Source organism: Tenrec ecaudatus, chromosome 2 (genome assembly GCF_050624435.1).
Source record: "Tenrec ecaudatus isolate mTenEca1 chromosome 2, mTenEca1.hap1, whole genome shotgun sequence".
Taxonomy (NCBI): Eukaryota; Metazoa; Chordata; class Mammalia; order Afrosoricida; family Tenrecidae; genus Tenrec; species Tenrec ecaudatus.
Genome location: NC_134531.1, coordinates 113,516,651 through 113,534,593, shown reverse-complemented (window position 1 = coordinate 113,534,593; position 17,943 = coordinate 113,516,651). Strand labels below are relative to the sequence as shown.

Below are 17,943 nucleotides of genomic sequence, written 5' to 3'. Positions count from 1 at the left end.
CACAGGATTGTTAGAACAAAGTGTTCTATGTTAAGGGAGTACTTGAGTTGAGGCCCAATGTCCACCTGCAACCTTAATTCTTAATTTATAGATATGAGTACATAGTTCTATTCCACTCTCATTATATATATTTACATTTGCGCATGCCTATATTTAGGCTTCTATAAATGTCCTGTGCCTCCTGGTTCTTTCCTCTCTTTCTTTTTTACTTTCCTCTTGTCCCACCATCCCCTTTGACCTTCATTCAAGTTTACATTACCCTTGATTGAGCCCCACTAGGCATCCTATGACCTTCCTTCCATGGATTTTAGTTCACTTGTTGTTCCCTTCTTGGGTTGTTCCTCTCTCCCCTTCTGTTCTCCCACCTCCCCTTCTCCTGTATCCCCCCGGAACCATTGGTCCCATTTTTTTTCATCTCTGAATTATTTATCCAGCCTATTTTATCTAAATAGACATGCAGATACATTAATAAGTGCAAAGAATAAAAAACAGGCAAAGCCAAATAAAACAACAAAGGAAGTCAAAACCAACAAAACAATAACAACAACCTAAAGCAACAACAAAATAACAATAACAAAAAGAAAGCCAGTGACATAAAATGGAAAAGCCTATAAATAAATAGTTCAAGGTCTGTTTTTTGGAGTTTACCAATGTTTTCCAGTCAAGTCTGCGGGGGTGCCACACTCTGTCTCCCAAGTCTATTTTTGGTATTCCCTGGGAGCTTCATCAGTCTGCTCCCCCTGCTGCTCTGCTGCATGCCCTCAGTGCCTCTCCCAATGTGATGGGGTCTGACTGTGCACTCTTCCCGCACTGTGTCTCCAGTGCTGTCCTCCCAGCAGCGTGGTTCAGTGAGGCATGCCATGTCCCATGGGAGGGCCAGCCCTACAATCCCGTTGTCTGCTCTGAGCAGGAACATCATCCTTGGGACTTGATGGGCCAGGATGTCCTCTCCTCCCTCTCTATCCCTTTGTGTTTCTCTTGTGCACTCTAATCAACGCTCCCCTCTCCCCAAGCTGTAGCCCCAGTGCTGTCCTCTGAAGTGCATTCTTCTGAGGGGGGGGTGGTGGTGGTGGTAGGGGTCAACATAGTTGGGATTGGGGCCAGCCCGCAGACCTCTCTATTGGTTCCCTGGTACATGTCAGTATGTTGTATTCACGTTTTGGTGCATTGGGTGGAAGCCTGGTCTCTCTCTCCCTCTCCTGTGAAGATATAAACAATACCCTCCCTTTGGGTGGATTAGTGCCCTGCTCCCCACAATGGCTTTTTTTCTTTTTTTTCTTTTTCTCTTTCTTTCCCCCTCTTATTTAGTGGGCTGCCATACATATCACGGATTGGGTTTGGCCCTTGTCATAGTTGCTAGACCTCACCCCAGAGATGGATGTATATAGTAGATTTTCCCTTATGTCCCACCCCCCCTTTTTTTTAAAGCTTACCTCAGTGGACTCATGCTGTACTTGTCCTTTTGTGCTTGGCTTACTTCACTTAACATGATTTCCTCCAGTTCTTCCCATGCGGCAACGTGCTTCATGCGTTCATCGCTGCATTTCAGGGATGCATAGTACTCCACTGTATGTATGTACCACAGTTTTTTGAACCATTTGTCTTTTGATGGAAACATGGGTTGTTTCCAACTACTTGCAATTATCAACATCCAACTTTTAAATGCATATGAGGCCACTAAAAATACCATGGCACCTTAGCGGACTAAGGTGCACCTTTGTCCTCAAAGGAACATTCTTGCTTTCCAACAATTTAAGAGGGCTTTTTTTTAAAGCAGTTTTATTGGCACTTCATCCACATTCCATACAATTAAATAGTTCAACCATATCAAGAGTTGTACAATCTTTAAAGCGGTCTTGTACCGCAGATTTATCCAATGAAATGTGTTGTTTGATCTTGACTACTGTTTGCGTGAACATTGTGGATCAAGCAAGAAAAAAAAAATCCTTGACAACCTCAATATTTTTCCATTTATCTTGCCTATTGGTCCAATTATGAGAATATTTATTTTCTTTACACTGAATTGCAGTCCATATTGGAGTCTTCAATCCTGGATCTCCATCAACAAGTGCTTCAAGTCCTCTTTGCTTTCAGCTAGCAACATTGTGTCATCCGCATATCACAGGTTCTTAATAAGCCTTCCTCCAATCCTGATGCCATAATCTTCTTCATATAATCCTGTTTCTCTATTTGTTCAGTATACAGATTGAATAAATATGGTAAAGGGATACAACATTGATGTATATCTTTCCTAATTTTAAACCATGTAGCCTTCAGCTAGTTAGTCTGTGTAGAAAACAGTTGGATTTTGGAGAATGTCAATGAGTACCATAAACTTAACCAGATGGTTATGATCTCAATTACGGATGCTGGGCTTTCGTTGCTTGAGCAAGTGAATACTTCTCGTGGTACTGATATTCAGCTGTTTACCTGGCTGATGCCTTTTACTCTATTATGGTTTCAAAAGAACAGTAGAAGCAACTTCTCTGGCTTGCCCGAAGAAGATTACTCTTCTCTGTAAAGAGTTATGGCCCCGGAAGCCCATAGGGGCAGTTCTAACCTGTCTTATAGAGTCTCTATGATTCAACATCAACACCATGGCAATGAGTTTGGTGAGTATGGGCCTGCCTCAAAGATATCTACTGTCTAGACAGTGTCATGATTTAGTCTGCAGAGAACTCGATCCCCTCTTTCTTTCTATAAGATAGTACTGTGTTCCTTATATCGCTGGCATTATTTTGATTATTGATAGTAGTAAGATAGAAGTATTAATGAGTCTGAACTTATTGGTAAGAAATCTGCATGCTAGTGGTGGGAAATTAAAATCTAACAAAATTTCGAGCAATTTCTGGGGGTTCAGTTGTGTAGGGTATGTTGAGCTATTCTTTCTAAAGTGAAGGATAAATCATTACGTTTGAGCCCAACTACAATACACAATTCCTGGTGGGCCACTAAGGATTATAAGGGCAACATGATATTAATGTGTGTGTGCTGATCCAGCCTATATACTAAAGTGCCTTGAAAAGCTGCTAACTTTAAGTGGGGCCCAGAACAAGAAAAGACTCTGCAGCAGGTTAAGGACATGCAGCAACTCTGCCGCTTGGTCCAGGTAATCCAGCTGAACTAAAAGATCTGGAGCTATCAGTGGCAAATAGAGATGCTGCTTGAGGTCTCTTAAGGGCCCTTATTAGTCATTCACTGTACATAACCTTCGAGTTTTGTAGCAAAATCCTGCTATTCTCTTCAGAAAATGACTCTCCTTTTAAGAGGCAGCTTTTGGTATATTACTAGGCCTTAGTAATGACTGACCACTTAAATATGGGCCACCAATGGGCCCTAAACTGCTCATATGTGTCCTAAACTGCTCATGATGTGCCCGCAGCCCTCCATTATTAAATGAAAGTGCTATGTAAAGGATGAGGCACAAGCAGGACGTGAAAGCATGAGTAACCTACATGAGAACGTGGCCCAATTGCCCATGTTCCTCACTCCTGACACCCTGCCTTCCACCCCACTGTCAGCACATATGTCCTGAAAGGGAGTTCATTAAGATTGATTGACTGGGGAAGAGAGCGCTCTTATCTGGTTTACAGCTAGTCCTGCATGATGTGCAGGTACCACTTGAACGTGGATAGAATGGGCACTGCACCCCCTTTCTGTCGGTCCCTGGAAAAGGGCGGTCAAGAGAAATTCTCCTTGTGGACAGGACTATGAGCAGTGCACCTGGCTGTTCTTTTTACCTGGACAGAAAGACGGCCGAATGTAACATTCTATACTGATTAATAATCTCTGGCCAATGCTTTGACAGGGTGCCTAGGAGCTTGGAAGGAACATGGCTAAAAAAATGGTGACAAAAGTGGTGAAGAGTTTGTACCACCTGTTCTGTGGAAGAACAAGGTTTCAATGTGATTCATGATAGATTTGTTAGGAGTGCGCTTCAACTTGATGGAAGTGGCTTTTTGATGGGGTCACCTTTCCTGGTAATGACATCTCTGCTAGTCTGTTGGTCAAGCAGCTGCTTCCAAGTTTCTTGGTACATATAAATGAGCTCTTCCAATTTCCTGCTGAAACTCTAAACTGGCATTTCATCAAATTCCTGAAGCATTATTTTTGTCAGTGTTTTCAATGCATCTTGGCTTCTTCTGTCAGTTCTTAAAATGTTTGAATGTCAATCAATTACTTTTAGCGCAGTGGCTCTTTATATTTCTTACAATTTCTTTTGATGGTTTTTGCATCTTCCAATATTTTGTCCATAAAATTCAATATTTCTATTCAAGGCCTGACATCTTCTTTCAGTTCTTTCAGCTTGAGAAATGGGAAGTATGGGCTTCTTTTTTGATTTCTAACACTGGGTCTTTGCACATTTTTTTACTCTTCCTTTGTCTTCCTGAACCATACTTTAAATTCTCTTATTTAGCTCTTGTATATCATCATATCTTCCAGGAGCAAACTGAAAGAGGGGAGGTTCGAACTTCACAAACCTAGCAGCTCCCGAGAGAAAAGATGTTCTGCTCTTGCAAAGCTGATAGCCTAGAAAGTCCCATAGGGCATGGCCTGTGTCACGGCGGGTCTCTGTAAATCAGCTTAGAGGCAATGTGCCACAGAGAGGGTTTGTAACAAAAGCAGTCTCCTGATAGGTAAGCAAGAGTCATGCCTAAGAGTGTCTTTGAGTTGACTTTATAGGGAATTTGAAACAAGTGCATGAATTCTAATTTAGTTGTCCTTTTGTTTAAGAAAAGACTGGGAGACTTTTCCATGATTTGAAGGCACATGTGCATTAATTGAACATGTTGACTTTGTTCTTTTTAGAAATTAGTTTAGTAATTTCAGAGTGAGGGCAAGTTTACCTGACATTAAAAAGCAAGTAGGAGTTGACAGTAAATCAGATGCAAATCAGATGTTCTTAACTTGGTAACTTACTATAAAATATTTCCAAAGAGGTTGGATTTGTTTTTTTTTTAAATAGGAAGTTTGGGCTTAAATCATTTAATGTACCATTTCTAAAATCTTATCAATGAAATTTAATCATGTTTGCAAAAATTGAAATTTACTTATCTTCCCAAAGAAATATTTTTTCATATGACTAGAACAATGATAATCTTTGAGTTGACTAGTCAGATTCACTGCCATTGAGTCGTTTCCAACTCATTGTGACCATTCAGAATAGGGTGGAAGCACCTCTGTCGGTTTCATAAACTGTAGTTCTTTACAGATGTACAAAGCCTCACCTTTCTCCCGCAGAGCAGCTGGTAGGTTCGAACTGCTCATCTTGTATTTAGCAGGCTAACAAGTAACCACTACCTCACCAGGGTGAAATATAAGGGGGCAATTAGATAATTATCTAATTGATTGGCAGTAATCCTTGCTTAGTGTAAAGTCCCCAAATGAGAAGATGCACTAGAGCTACAAAATAAATGAGTTCTTTGTTAGTACAGACCTGGTTTTACCTGCCAATGTTCACTTTCTGTGCTGTGTTTTCTGTACACACCTCTCTTGTTTTCTTACATAAACTCTACTTTCCTTCTTCCCTAAGCATGTTTTATTGAATTGTCTAAAATCGACCTAATGCTATTATACACCTTTTTCTGAGAAAACCAAGTTGTATGAAGTGGATGGATAAAAATGCCATCTCAATCCAGTCCTGTGCAGTTGGAAAGCTCTCTGAACTGCTACGAGGTCTCTGATTTCAATGATCTTAGTGGGCTCATTTCATTTGAAGATAAAATTGGAACAATTTCAGACTCACTTGACATCTGAGATGCTCAGCCCAGCAGCTCTGCCCTGCTGGCCTTCCCAATATAGCTGCAGAGATGCTAAGAGCTCCAGCAAGATTATCAACTTTATATTTAGTTTCAGGGAGTGAATATTTAAGTGGCAATCTCCTTAAATTGAAGGGAAGACAGCCATGCACGATATTAATTGTGTAAGGACTGTGTGCCATCTCAGATAGTCTTCATCTCTTAATTCTAGCATAGAGATCCAAGGTCCTAAAAATGTTAAGGCTCCTCAGAGGATCAAAGGGAGGCCAGTATTCCTCCACTGCAAATTTGGGTTGTAAGCGAAAACAGAATTGAAAGAAAAAAAAAAGCCAGAGTGTAATTACAAGTTTTTCCACATTTGGTCTCTAGAACCTGCATAGTTCCTGGCACATAATTGTTATTGTTTGTAGGTTCTGTCAGATTAGTTTCAACTCATAGTGACCATATATATAAAAGAATAAACACTGCTTGGCCCATTGCTGCGATTGAGCCCATTGCTGCAGCCACTGTCTCCATCCATCTCATTGAGGGTCTTCCTCTCTTCCACCGCCCTTCTACTCCCCGAGGTGTAACTCCTCCTGGCAACATGTGCAGGAGATGAAGTCTCCTCATATTAACTTCTGGGGGACATTCTGATGGAACTGCTTCTAAGATAGATTTATCCATTCTTCTAGCATTCCCTGGGATGTTTGATATGCTTCATCAACATCGTAATTCACAGGCATCTGTTTTTCTTTGGCCTTCCTTATTTCTTTCCCCCCTTTTTCATATATATGAGGCAATTCAAATATCACGGCTAGAGCCAATCACCGCAAAGTCTTCGAATTATATCTTTGCTCGTTAGTGCTTTAAAGGATGTATTTTCAGCAGATCTGGCCAGTGCAGTACATTGTTTGGCACCTTGACTGTTGCTTCCATGGACCTTGTTTGTGGATCTAATTAAAATGAAATTGATGACACCTTTAATATCTTCTCTCTATACATGAAAATAATTCAAGTCCTTCTGGCTTTCAGCAAGCAAGGGTGAGCATTCTAAATTGTTAACGACTCTCCCTCCAATCCCGATTGCATGTTCTTCTTCATCTAGTCTTGCTTCTCCAATTATTTGCTCAGCATACAAAAGGAATAAGTATGATGGACTGATACACCCCGACTCACACCTTTCCTGATGTCAAACTACAGCGCATTCTCTTGCTTTGCTTGGATGACTTTCTCACGTCCCACATGAGTACAAGTTCCACAGTGTCGAATGAAGTGTGACAGGATTTCCATTCTTCTTGATCTTATCCAAAGTTTGTTATGATCCACAGAGTCAAATGTCTTGGCATAGTCAATAAAACATAAGTTGACATCTTTTCCTGATATTCTCTACTTTTAGCCAGATCCATCTGACATCGGCAATGATATCCCTAATCCTAAAGCCTTGACTGAGCTCAGCTTGAATTTCTGATAGTTTCCTGTTGATGTATGCTGCATCTGTTTTTATATTATCTTCAACAAAAATTATTTGTATGGGCTGCTGATGATATGTTTTAAAATAATTCTTGCATTCTGTTGGATCACCTTTTTTTGGAATGGGTACAGATATGATTTTCTTCCAATCTGTTGACCAGGTAAACATCTTCTAAATTTCTTGGCATAGATAAGTAACAGCTTCCAGAATTACATCAGTTTGTACAAATATCTCAATTGGTACTCATTAATTACAGGAATTTTGTTCTGTACCAATGCATTCAATGTACCCTGGCATTTTTTCCTTTGATACCATCAGTTATTGACCAAATACTACCTCTTGAATTGGTTGGATGGGAATGAATTATTTTTGGTAAAGTAACTCTGTGTATGCCTTCTAGCTTCATCTGAGGCTTTCTGCATCATTCAGTTTATTACCTATAAAAATCTTTCAATATTGCAACTCAAAGTACGAATTTTTTTCTTTAGTTATTTCTACTTTGGAAATGCCAAATACATGCTTGTTTTCATTTCTAATTCCAGGTCTTTGTACATATGATTATAATATTTTCCTTTGATTTCTCTAGTCACTGTTTGAAAGTTTCTGCTCAGCTTCTTAAAATATATTTTTTTATTTTATTGGGGGCTCTTACAGCTCTTATCACAATCCATACATATATCCATTGTGTCCCACACATCTGTATGATGTACAATATGTTGACATCATCTCAGTTCCTCATTTTCCCCTCCCTCTCTCATGAACCTTTGATAATTTATAATTTATTCTCTTTTTTTCATGTCTTACACCAACCACTGTCTCCCTTCACCCACTTTTCTGTTGTCCAACCTCCTTGGAGGGGGCCATACGTCGATTATAATGATCAGTTCCCACTACCTTTACCCTCCTAGTATCACTACTCCCTTTATTGGTCCTGAGGGGTGTATCTATCCTGGATTCCATGTATTGTGAGCTCCTGTCTGTACCAGTGTACATGCTCTGGTCTAGCCAGATTTGTAAGGTAGAATTGGGGTCATAGTAGTCAGCGGGGGGAAGCATTAAAGAACTAGAGGAGGGCTGTGTGTTTCATTGGTGCTATACTGCACCCTGACTAGCTCATCTCTTCTTTGGGGTCCTTCTGACAGGGGTTGTCCAATTGACTAATGATGGGCTATGGGTCGACACTCTGCCATCTCCTTCATTCACATCATTATGATTTGTTGTTGTTGTTTTGTTTGGGGTCTTTAGTGCCTGGCACCTGATCCCAATGACACCTCATGATCACACAGGCTGGTGTGCTTCTTCCATGTGGACTTTGTTGCTTCTCAGCTAGATGGCCACTTGTTTATCTTCAAGCCTTTAAGACCCAGATGCTATATCTTTTCATAGCCAGGAACCATCAGCTTTCTTCACCACATTTGCCTATGTATCCATTTTGTCTTGTGTGATCATTTCACGGTAGGTGAGCATCCCAGAGTGCCCTGTTAGTAGAACAAAATGTTCTTGCGTTAAGGAAGCACTGGAGTGGAGGCCCAATGTCCATCTGCTGCTGTAATACTTTATAAATAAATATATGTACATTGATCTATTACCATATCATTATATGTAAATGTATTTACATATATAGATGCCTGTATTTAGACCTCTATAAATGTCCTTTGCCTCCCAGTTTTTTCCTCTATTCCCTTTTACTTTCCTCCTATCTCACTACCATGTTGGGCCTTCATTCGGGTTTTGGTAAATCCTCTGGGCTACATTGGCCTTGACCACTGCTCGGCACTTTAACTTCATTTCTTCTAGTTTCTTTAGCTGTAAGAACAACTTTTAAAGTCTCTATGACATCTATTTTGATTTACCTTTCTTTCCTGACTTTTAAATAACATTTTCTTTCTTCATGTATGATGTTCTTGATGTCATACCATAACTTGTCTGGTCTTCATTCTTCAATATATCAAATATTTCCTTCAGATAGTCTGTAAATCCAGGTGGGATATACTAAAGATCATACTTTGGCTCTTATGGACTTGTTTTAATTTTCTTTGGCTTCAACCTGAACTTGCAAATGAGCAATTGATAGTCTGGTCTGTAGATGACCCATGGCCTTGTTCTGAGTGATGATATTGTGCTTCTCCACCATCTCCAGAGATGATTCCTCTGTGTTCCATCTAGTGAGCTTCATGTGTATAGTCTCCATTCATGTTATCAATAAGGGTGTTGTTGTACAAACTTTTTATCATGCAGTCTGGTGCTGCTTCTATCACTAAGGCTATATTTCCATCTACTTTCCCTTCTTTAGTACCTCCTCCTTCTCCTACTCCCTGCCACTGACCATATGCTGTGTTTTCCAGCTCCTAGTGGCATTGCAGGACAGACTAGAAATTCTCCTGCATATTTCCAAGGCTATAAAGGTGGTTTGGTTTTTTTCCCAGGTTGTTTAAATACTTTCAGACTCACAAAAAATTCCAACTACCCACTGATAATACCCGAATCTTCCAACAGCTAGCCAATATACAGTCCTCTGGAAATTTCTGAGAAATTTCACATTCTTCCAGGAGAAATGCTCAAATTTTACTGCCAAGGTTTTTGATAGATTCACTCTTCATTTGCTCAAGAATTTTAACGTTACTGGATCCTATAAATACAGTCACTTGCAATGTTGGGTACTCCATGATCACTTTTTTCTTCAAATTTTCTAAAATACTTTAATAAAGATTCGATTCATGATAACATACTACATTTTGCTGCATACACTCAACCTTCATTAAAGTTTTAACACCAGTTTGAAAACGAATGTAGACTTTCAGGATCAATGTAAGTTCTTAACATTTCAATAATAATTTTATTATCTGGTACCCTTTTTTCTCTGTACACAGCTTAAAGGTATGAGAAGACATACCTTTACATGCCAACAAAACTATTGATCTTTCTTATAAAAAATGTTGAATTCTCTTTTCTCTTAGTAAATCCACTGGGTAGAAGTTTTAAGCAAATGCCTTACCTGTGAACACAGTTTTTCAAAAAGTACATACATTTCTTATTGGGCTTTTCAAAAAAGTATCTCTAGAAATAGAGTTTACTGTTCTTTCTATATCTTCCAAAAATCGATAATCAGTTAGAAGATTCATTTCAGTAAACTGTTTTGAGGCAGATGCAGTTTTATCTCAAACTCCATTGCACGTCAGTTCTGCTTTGTGTTTCTCGACACAGGGAAAAATGCAGAAATGTCACATACAAGGTGGGCATCTATGCCTGGCTTCTTCTGTAGCACAGTGTCACATCTTGGCCTGGGCAGTTTCAGCTTGTAGCTCACTGGATTGATTGCAGGTTCTTCTTTTCCTGTCATATCATCCATCACTTCTTTTACAAAAATTCCATCCATCATCTCTTCCTGTTTTATGTCCTGATCAGCAACTAGCTCCTCCTTTTGTTAATCTCAAATGTAAACTCCTCCTCTTCCGTCATGTCAAGACAGTCCATAGCCTTTTCCTCCACGTTCACTTTTTCTTCCTTTATCTCGGGCCCACCTTTCATCTTCTCTTCTTTTTATCACAAAACTGGCATCCATCTCCCATTTCATAGGGAATGTGCCCCCTTTCTCATTCTTCACCTCAGGCCCATCCTCCACCTCTTCCATCCCCCATTGTGCATCCAACTGACAATCTTCTGGGGGGGTTTCCCAACCATTTTATTGGGAGCTAATATAGATATCATATTGTTCCATAGGTCAATCACATCAAGCAGTACTGTGCAATTGACACTGCAATCAATTTCAAAATATGCTCTTCCTTCTTGAACGCCTTGGCATCGGCTCCCTTCACCGGCACCTCCTCGACACTCCGCTGTCCCTCCCGGGAGCCCTGATTCGACTTCTGTCCCTATAGGTTCTCCAATCCTAGGTTTCATATAGTGCAAAACATACAACAAAATTTACTTTCTTGTTTCACACTCATTAGGTCTGCTCGCTTGTCTTCCGTCCTTTGTCCACTTCCTCCCTCTCTGTCCCCTGTTCTCCATACTCCTATCAGTCCATTCCCCTCCTTTCCACTGCAGGCCACTGTCATCCCTGCTGCAGCCTTGACTCCCTCTCCACATGCCTCAGGTCTTAGCTGTGCCTCCTCAGCTCCACGCACGAACCTCCTCTCAGCATCCCTTCATTTCCAGCAGCAAACTCCATCAATTCACAAGCTGTGATCTCTGCTACTTCTCTGTGGGGACTGCTGGTGCTCCTCCACAAAGAGTGAATTACTTGCCCAAAGACAGACAGCATGGCCTGTAGAAGCGAGACCTGTAAAGTCTTAAGGAAGCAAAAAGCTCAACTTTATGCCATCCTTCTTTACTAGAAACTGCAAACTCCTTAATACAAATTAACTCAAAAATAAACAAACTTGCCGTCATTGAACTGATTCTAACTCATAGCGAACCCAAGTCAAGGTGAAGCTGCCCTTGTGGGTTTCCAAGACGTGTGACTGTTTATGATAGTAGAAAGCCTTGCCTTTCTCTTGAAAGATGACTTAGTCCTTATTTACAGTTTGGTAATGGTTGAATGACTTTGTGTGAGGTAAAAATTTCTCTGCATTGACTCTAGGTTGTTGATAGTGGATCTTTTAACTCACCTGATTTCATATATTGAAAAGCATACTTCCAGTGATAAGTCCCTTATCATTTCATTTCCCTACTGACCCATTTTAAAGTTGCTACAGTTTCATATTTTCTGTTTTCTTTCCAACTGGAGTTTTTCTCTATTTTATTTTGTTATTGTTGTTAGCCTTTTTGACTCTCTGTTTATACTTCTGATGCTTTTAGTAGCTGCAGTCCAGGATGGGTGACTCTGTAAAGATGGTAACTGAATGAATGGTTCCTGTGGGCACAGCAGGGATGTTGGGGGGAAATGGGAGCTAATAACAAGGTGTACAAGAAACGGGAAAATGTTCTAAAATTGACTGTACAGAACTTCTTGATATGATTTAACTATTGAATTGTATGATATTTAGAATATGTCTCAATGAAACTGTTAATATAAAAATGTAGATTTTAAAGAGGATGTGAAATCAAAACAATAATTCAAGCAACTGTGGAAAATATTGATGTCAAGGAAATTGGTTAGGAATTATCTACACAGTATAAATTTGCCAAATAAGGTTCAAAATTTCTATATAATAGGAATTTAGTAAAGTTCAAGTTTCTATCACATTTTGCTGTACAGAACTTGCATATGAAACAGCATCAGCAAAATAACCTTGCAATTTTCATACAGGAATCAGCATTCTCAAACTTAATATAGCGATCAGGAAGCTGGTTCACTCCCTGGTTACTGACATCTCCATTTTCCTCATTTTTCTGTGTCCATCTGGTACGTGTCTACCTGGACTTCATTATTTAATTATATGAAACAGAAAAGTAGAGACACAGTTGGAAAGAATATCCATGGCCTCATTTTTAAATCAGCACAATGCTACTTACTGCACTGTTTACCTAATTTACATTTTAATTTAAAAGCACTTTAAAAATTATTTTAATAAAATTATTTTCTTTTTGTTGTTGTTTGGGGTTTTTTGGGTTCTTTTATTTTGGTCTTATTATTGTTTTGCCTGTCTATCTAGATAAGATAGGTGGGATAAACAACCCAGAGGAGAAAACAACAGGACAGTGGTTCGGGGGACACAGGAGGTGGTGGACAGGGGAAAGGAAGGAGGCAGCCAACAAAATGGGTGCAAAAACAAACATGGTGAAGAACGCTGATGGTGCCCAGTGTGGTAGTTACATAATCCCATGTCAATTTGGGACTTGAGAGGATTAAGAGTGAAGGGGTGGAATCCAGTCTGTCGATCGGGTCATAGCCAACGAGGCCTCTGTGTGCTTCCCCTGAGGATTCTGGGAATTCCAGTATTTCCACCTTGGAGGCAGAGGACACCCTCTCTCTCTACTCACTCCCTGAGAGACACTCTACGAACAAGACACATATGCTGAAAGAGCCCATGCACTGGGAGCTGGAGAAGCCATGTGGAGACCCCTGCCAGCACTGAGATGCTTATGACACCACTGAATCCACAAGACTTCCCACCCACTGGCCTGTGATCTTCCTGCATTTGGCATCATTGTATGAGTTTAGTGAGTCTGAAAAGGACTTTATAGATTGGTATCAGACATATGAGCTAATATCAGGCTTATGGGCTTAATCTTGACTGGGATGGGACATTTTCTCAATATTCAACTGCTCTTGTATATAAAGCTCTTTCTTATACACATATGAGTGACTGTCTATGGATTTGTTTTTCTTGCCTACCCACACTAGCATGTTTTGGTACTTGTGACTGAGGTACTAGAGAAACAAATCATAAAGATGGATAGTGGATTGATTCTTTTGTGAAAATAGCATGTGAAGTTAAAGTTTTGATTCTTTTCATTTGTTTTAGTCCTTCGTGATTCCTGTGTGAAATGGCAAAAAAAAAAGTTGTTAATGTATATTTTGAGCTCAGGCATAGAAATCACCCCCTTGAATTTCTCAGAGACCATGCTGGTTAGAGACAATGGCTGACAGAAGGTCAAAATGACTGACAGAAAGCCTGGATCTGGTTTGATGCTCTCAGAGGCCTAATCCCTGCTTTTGTATCAATAGAATAATTTAGATAAGGATTAAGAAACGCTAAATAAGGAATGAATTTAACTGTTTTAAGAATTGAGTTTAGTATATGATTGTACATTGTTTACACTGATTTCTTCTGCTTATTAATGTGGATATAAGGATTTATAGAAATGATTTTGAGAACTATGAAAATAAGAAAGCTAGTAAACCCACTTGGCTCAAGCCTTTAATTTGATCTTTAGATGGGTTTAAGACATGCCTACCAAGAAGGCTCTGAAGTACTCAGAAGCACTAAGAAGGTTTGAAGTACTCAGGATATTTGCATTCCAAGAGATCTGCCTCAGGGCTGTTGACAGACTGAAGCAAAAAAAATGAACTTTTGAATATTTGAAGTTTGAACTAGTGGTTTTTGTTAGAAGCTGGAAAAAAATCTAAAACCATGAAGAAAACTCCTCTCTAGGACTGATCCACCTGGATCCACTTGTTTAGTGGCAGTGGGAGAAATGCAGCAATGAAGAGATGGGTTGACTCTGTCCACTGACACATGTGGACCTGGTTTACAGGAACTAGGGATTAAGATGAGTGTCCATGGATTTGTTTAACTAGTCTACCCAGACTAATGCACCCAGCTATCAAAAGATATAGCATCTGGGGTCTTAAAGGTTTGAAAATAAACAAGCAGTCATCTAGCTAAGAAGCAACCAAGCCCCCATGAAGAAGCACTCCAGCCTGAGTGATCATAAGGTATTGATGGGATCAGGTATCAGGCATCAAAAACCCACAACAAAAAATCATATTGGTATGAATGAAGGGAAGGGCAGAGTGGAGACCCAGAGCCCATTTATAGACAATTGGACATCCCCTCACAGAAGGGTCACAAGGAAGAGTTGAGCCAGTCAGGGTGCATTATAGCACCGATGAAACATACAAATTTCCTATAGTTATTTAATGCTTCCTCCTTCCCACTATTGTGACCCTAATTCTACCTTACAAATCCAGCTAGACCAGAGCATGTTCACTGGTCCAGATAAGAGCTTTCAATATAGGGAATCCAGGACAGATAAACCCCTCAGGACCAATAATGAGAGTAGTGATGCCAGGAGGATAGGGGGTAGGTGGAGGAGCGTGGGAAAAGGGGGAACCAATCACAATGATCAACATATAACCTCTTTCCAGGGGGATGAACACCATAAAAGTGGGGAAGAGAGACAGCAGTCAGTGTAAGACATGAAAAAAATTTAATTATCCAGGATTCATGAGGGAGAGAGAGGAGGTAGAATGAGCTGATATCAAGGGCACAAGTAGTAAGGAAATGTTTTGAAAATGATGATGGCAGCATATGTACAAATGTGCTTGACACAATGGAGGGATGGATGGATAGATTGTGATAAGAGCTGTAAGAGACCCCAATAAAATGGTTTAAAGAATGATTTTTATATTATATTGTGAATAGAAACAGCTAGGTCATTGGATTAATTTCTGTTTATTAAAGATGCATGCTATAGATTACATTTATTTGCTTCAGACATATATTATTTATTTTGCTTTGAATTCAGTTTATTAAGGAGAAATCCATACATTTCTTAAATTCTCATATCCAAATTTAAATATTCCCCTCACACACTTGCAAATCCCCCAGGTAAAACTCTCTTTACTTTGACTTTTAAGTAATCAGACTCTTGGAGTCTCTACTCCTGGGCTCACTGAAGTCCAAAGAGAAGCACTTTTTAAAGGCACATATGTGTGTGTGTGTGTATAAAACACAGCAGAAAGGAATGCAATGTGACAAGTGTAAGATCTCGAGAAACATTATGTAATGATAAATCCCTTCTTTATAAAGACATCTCCACCACAGTAACTACAGGCTAAAATATATATACTGTGACATTTTCACGTTAACAGTTGACACAAAAGAATAAATGCAGAGACAGCATGAATCCTACATAACACAAACTACAATACAAACCAAGACAACAACTTGAGATTTTCATTTGGTAGTTACTTAAATTCAGTCTTAATTTTATAACGTAAAAATTTAGGATCATACACTGAAGTCAATACATAACTTAGTATTTGGGGCTAAGCTATCCCATGGGCATAGCTGAAAACAATTACTAGTAATAGTCTGACAAACACTAGATTGGGGAGGGGATGGCGGTGGTGGTGGTGGTATTTATTTCTACTTCTTTTAAACCAAAAGAAAATTTTATAAGTGTTAAACATCATCTTGCATACTAATATCATCATATGTGCAGGGAAGAGTTAGAGATTTTATGTTTGAATTTATTCTTCATTTAACTTTGAAACACCACTATAGTTGAATATTAAAACAAAAGCAATAGCAAGTAGTGAGCATAGTATGAGTGTGGTGCTTCATTTATTCCTTAAGGCATATAAAATGTCAGCAGTGAGCCGTACTCACTGCTCTGCATTAAGAGGTCTGACACTGGACCCCACCTCTGGGGCCGTGGTCATCATCCTTTATTATATGCTTCTCCGTTATAATGGTTGGGATCAAAGTCTACCAGTTCTACCTGATCCGTTTCATCAGTCCCTTCTACTTCCTTTAGTGTAGGTAGGAGTTTGCCCAGTAGAGATTATCAGGAGAGAGAACACCATTTTCAGGGACCTCGCCTTTAAATTAGATTAGGCACCTCTTTCATACGGTCTGAGATCAATGGGCGGGCATGCCTTCATTTAGCACACATTTAATATCATCACACTTGACAATCTGATCTAGATGAGAGGGGATGTGTCAGTTGTCAAGAGTTGGTGTTGGCCTTTGGAAGCCTCACAAGGCTTCAACCTGCTCCATCTCCACACACGTGAAAAGTTCTTTTCCTCGTCCAGTCAAAACAGCATAGTCCTAATCTAAAACTATAATAGTGCCGCCTGGACTTTAGTCTCCTTCACCATGGAATGTTATCGTTTGTCAATATGAACATCTTGAGTCTTCTCTGATCTTCTCTCTATTGCAGCTTTCACGTCTGCCTTTAGGTCTGAGCCATTCCCCATGGCCCGGGCACTGCATGCACACAGATTGAATTTGCATTCCAGGTCCTGGCTGGTGAATTCATATTTGCCTTCCAATACCTCAACAATTAGGACTGGACTCTACTGCTCCTTCTTTATCACCTCGGCCTTCACATTTGTCACAAATCACATTCTTTCTCAGAGCTAGTTTTCTTGGTGCGCCGTTATACGAATCCTCCAATGTTACTGAGAGTTGATGCACACGGTGTTTCCGACTTCTTTCTCTCTGCATTCTTCCACCACCTCCAAAGAACACGTCACAGACGTCAGTCCGGGAACCCAAACCACCACCGTCTCCACCCGCCATGGTGGCCTCTGGTCCCATCCCTCTGTCTTTGCATCAGAAAACACTTCATAAGCTTGAGAAATCTGTGTAACCCTCTTGCCTTCATTTGGATTCTTATCAGGACGGTACCTCAAGACCAATTTCCTCTAGGTTTTTTTCACCCCTTCCTGGTTGGCACTGGGTCTGACCCCCAAAATATCATAGTAAGTGGTTTCCTTCACCATTTTCTACAGCCAAGGCTGCGGTGGAAGCGTGGGAACAAGCTGGTCGCTGTGCATAGTTTACATATTCAACGCTCCTCCGCATCTCTTGAAGCATCTGGAAAGTTTCCCCTTCATAAATATTTTACACTGATCATTAATTCAAATATTTCCTTAGCATTCATTAGAAAGCATTACCCTAAGAAATCAAAAGGGTTTATTTGCTCAAAGTAAAAATAATAACCATATAGTTGGGAAATACCCAACTATTTGGCTTCATGGCACTACTTTACTAAGTGGTTTTTCGAGAGCTTTGCCATTTGGCATGCCTGGTTATAATTTTTAATCAGCTCAGTATGTGTGCTTTCCCTTCCAAAAATTCATTTCTATCTTCTGCATTAGCGATATTCAACTTTGAAGGTCTGGAAAAACTAGAAATAACAAAGAACCATGAAATAATAAGGAACATCCTCAGAGAAGAATGTTTACATTACAATAAGGCTGTAATACGTGACACTATTTCATCATTTTAGCTAATTTTAACCGAGAGTGCCAATGACACACATAAATCTAAGTCATGTTTGAGTCCTCAGAAGTGAATTTTGTTTATTTCTTTAAACTCATTTCTTCTG

The 17,943-nt window shown here is 39.8% G+C and overlaps 2 pseudogenes; both read right to left on the bottom strand.

The window, feature by feature from the left end:
• Positions 1–9,770: 9,770 nt before the first annotated feature.
• On the bottom strand, positions 9,771–11,383 carry LOC142440073 (box C/D snoRNA protein 1 pseudogene; annotated as a pseudogene).
• Positions 11,384–16,223: 4,840 nt separating this feature from the next.
• Positions 16,224–17,335, bottom strand: LOC142440933 (dnaJ homolog subfamily A member 1 pseudogene; annotated as a pseudogene).
• Positions 17,336–17,943: the final 608 nt, after the last annotated feature.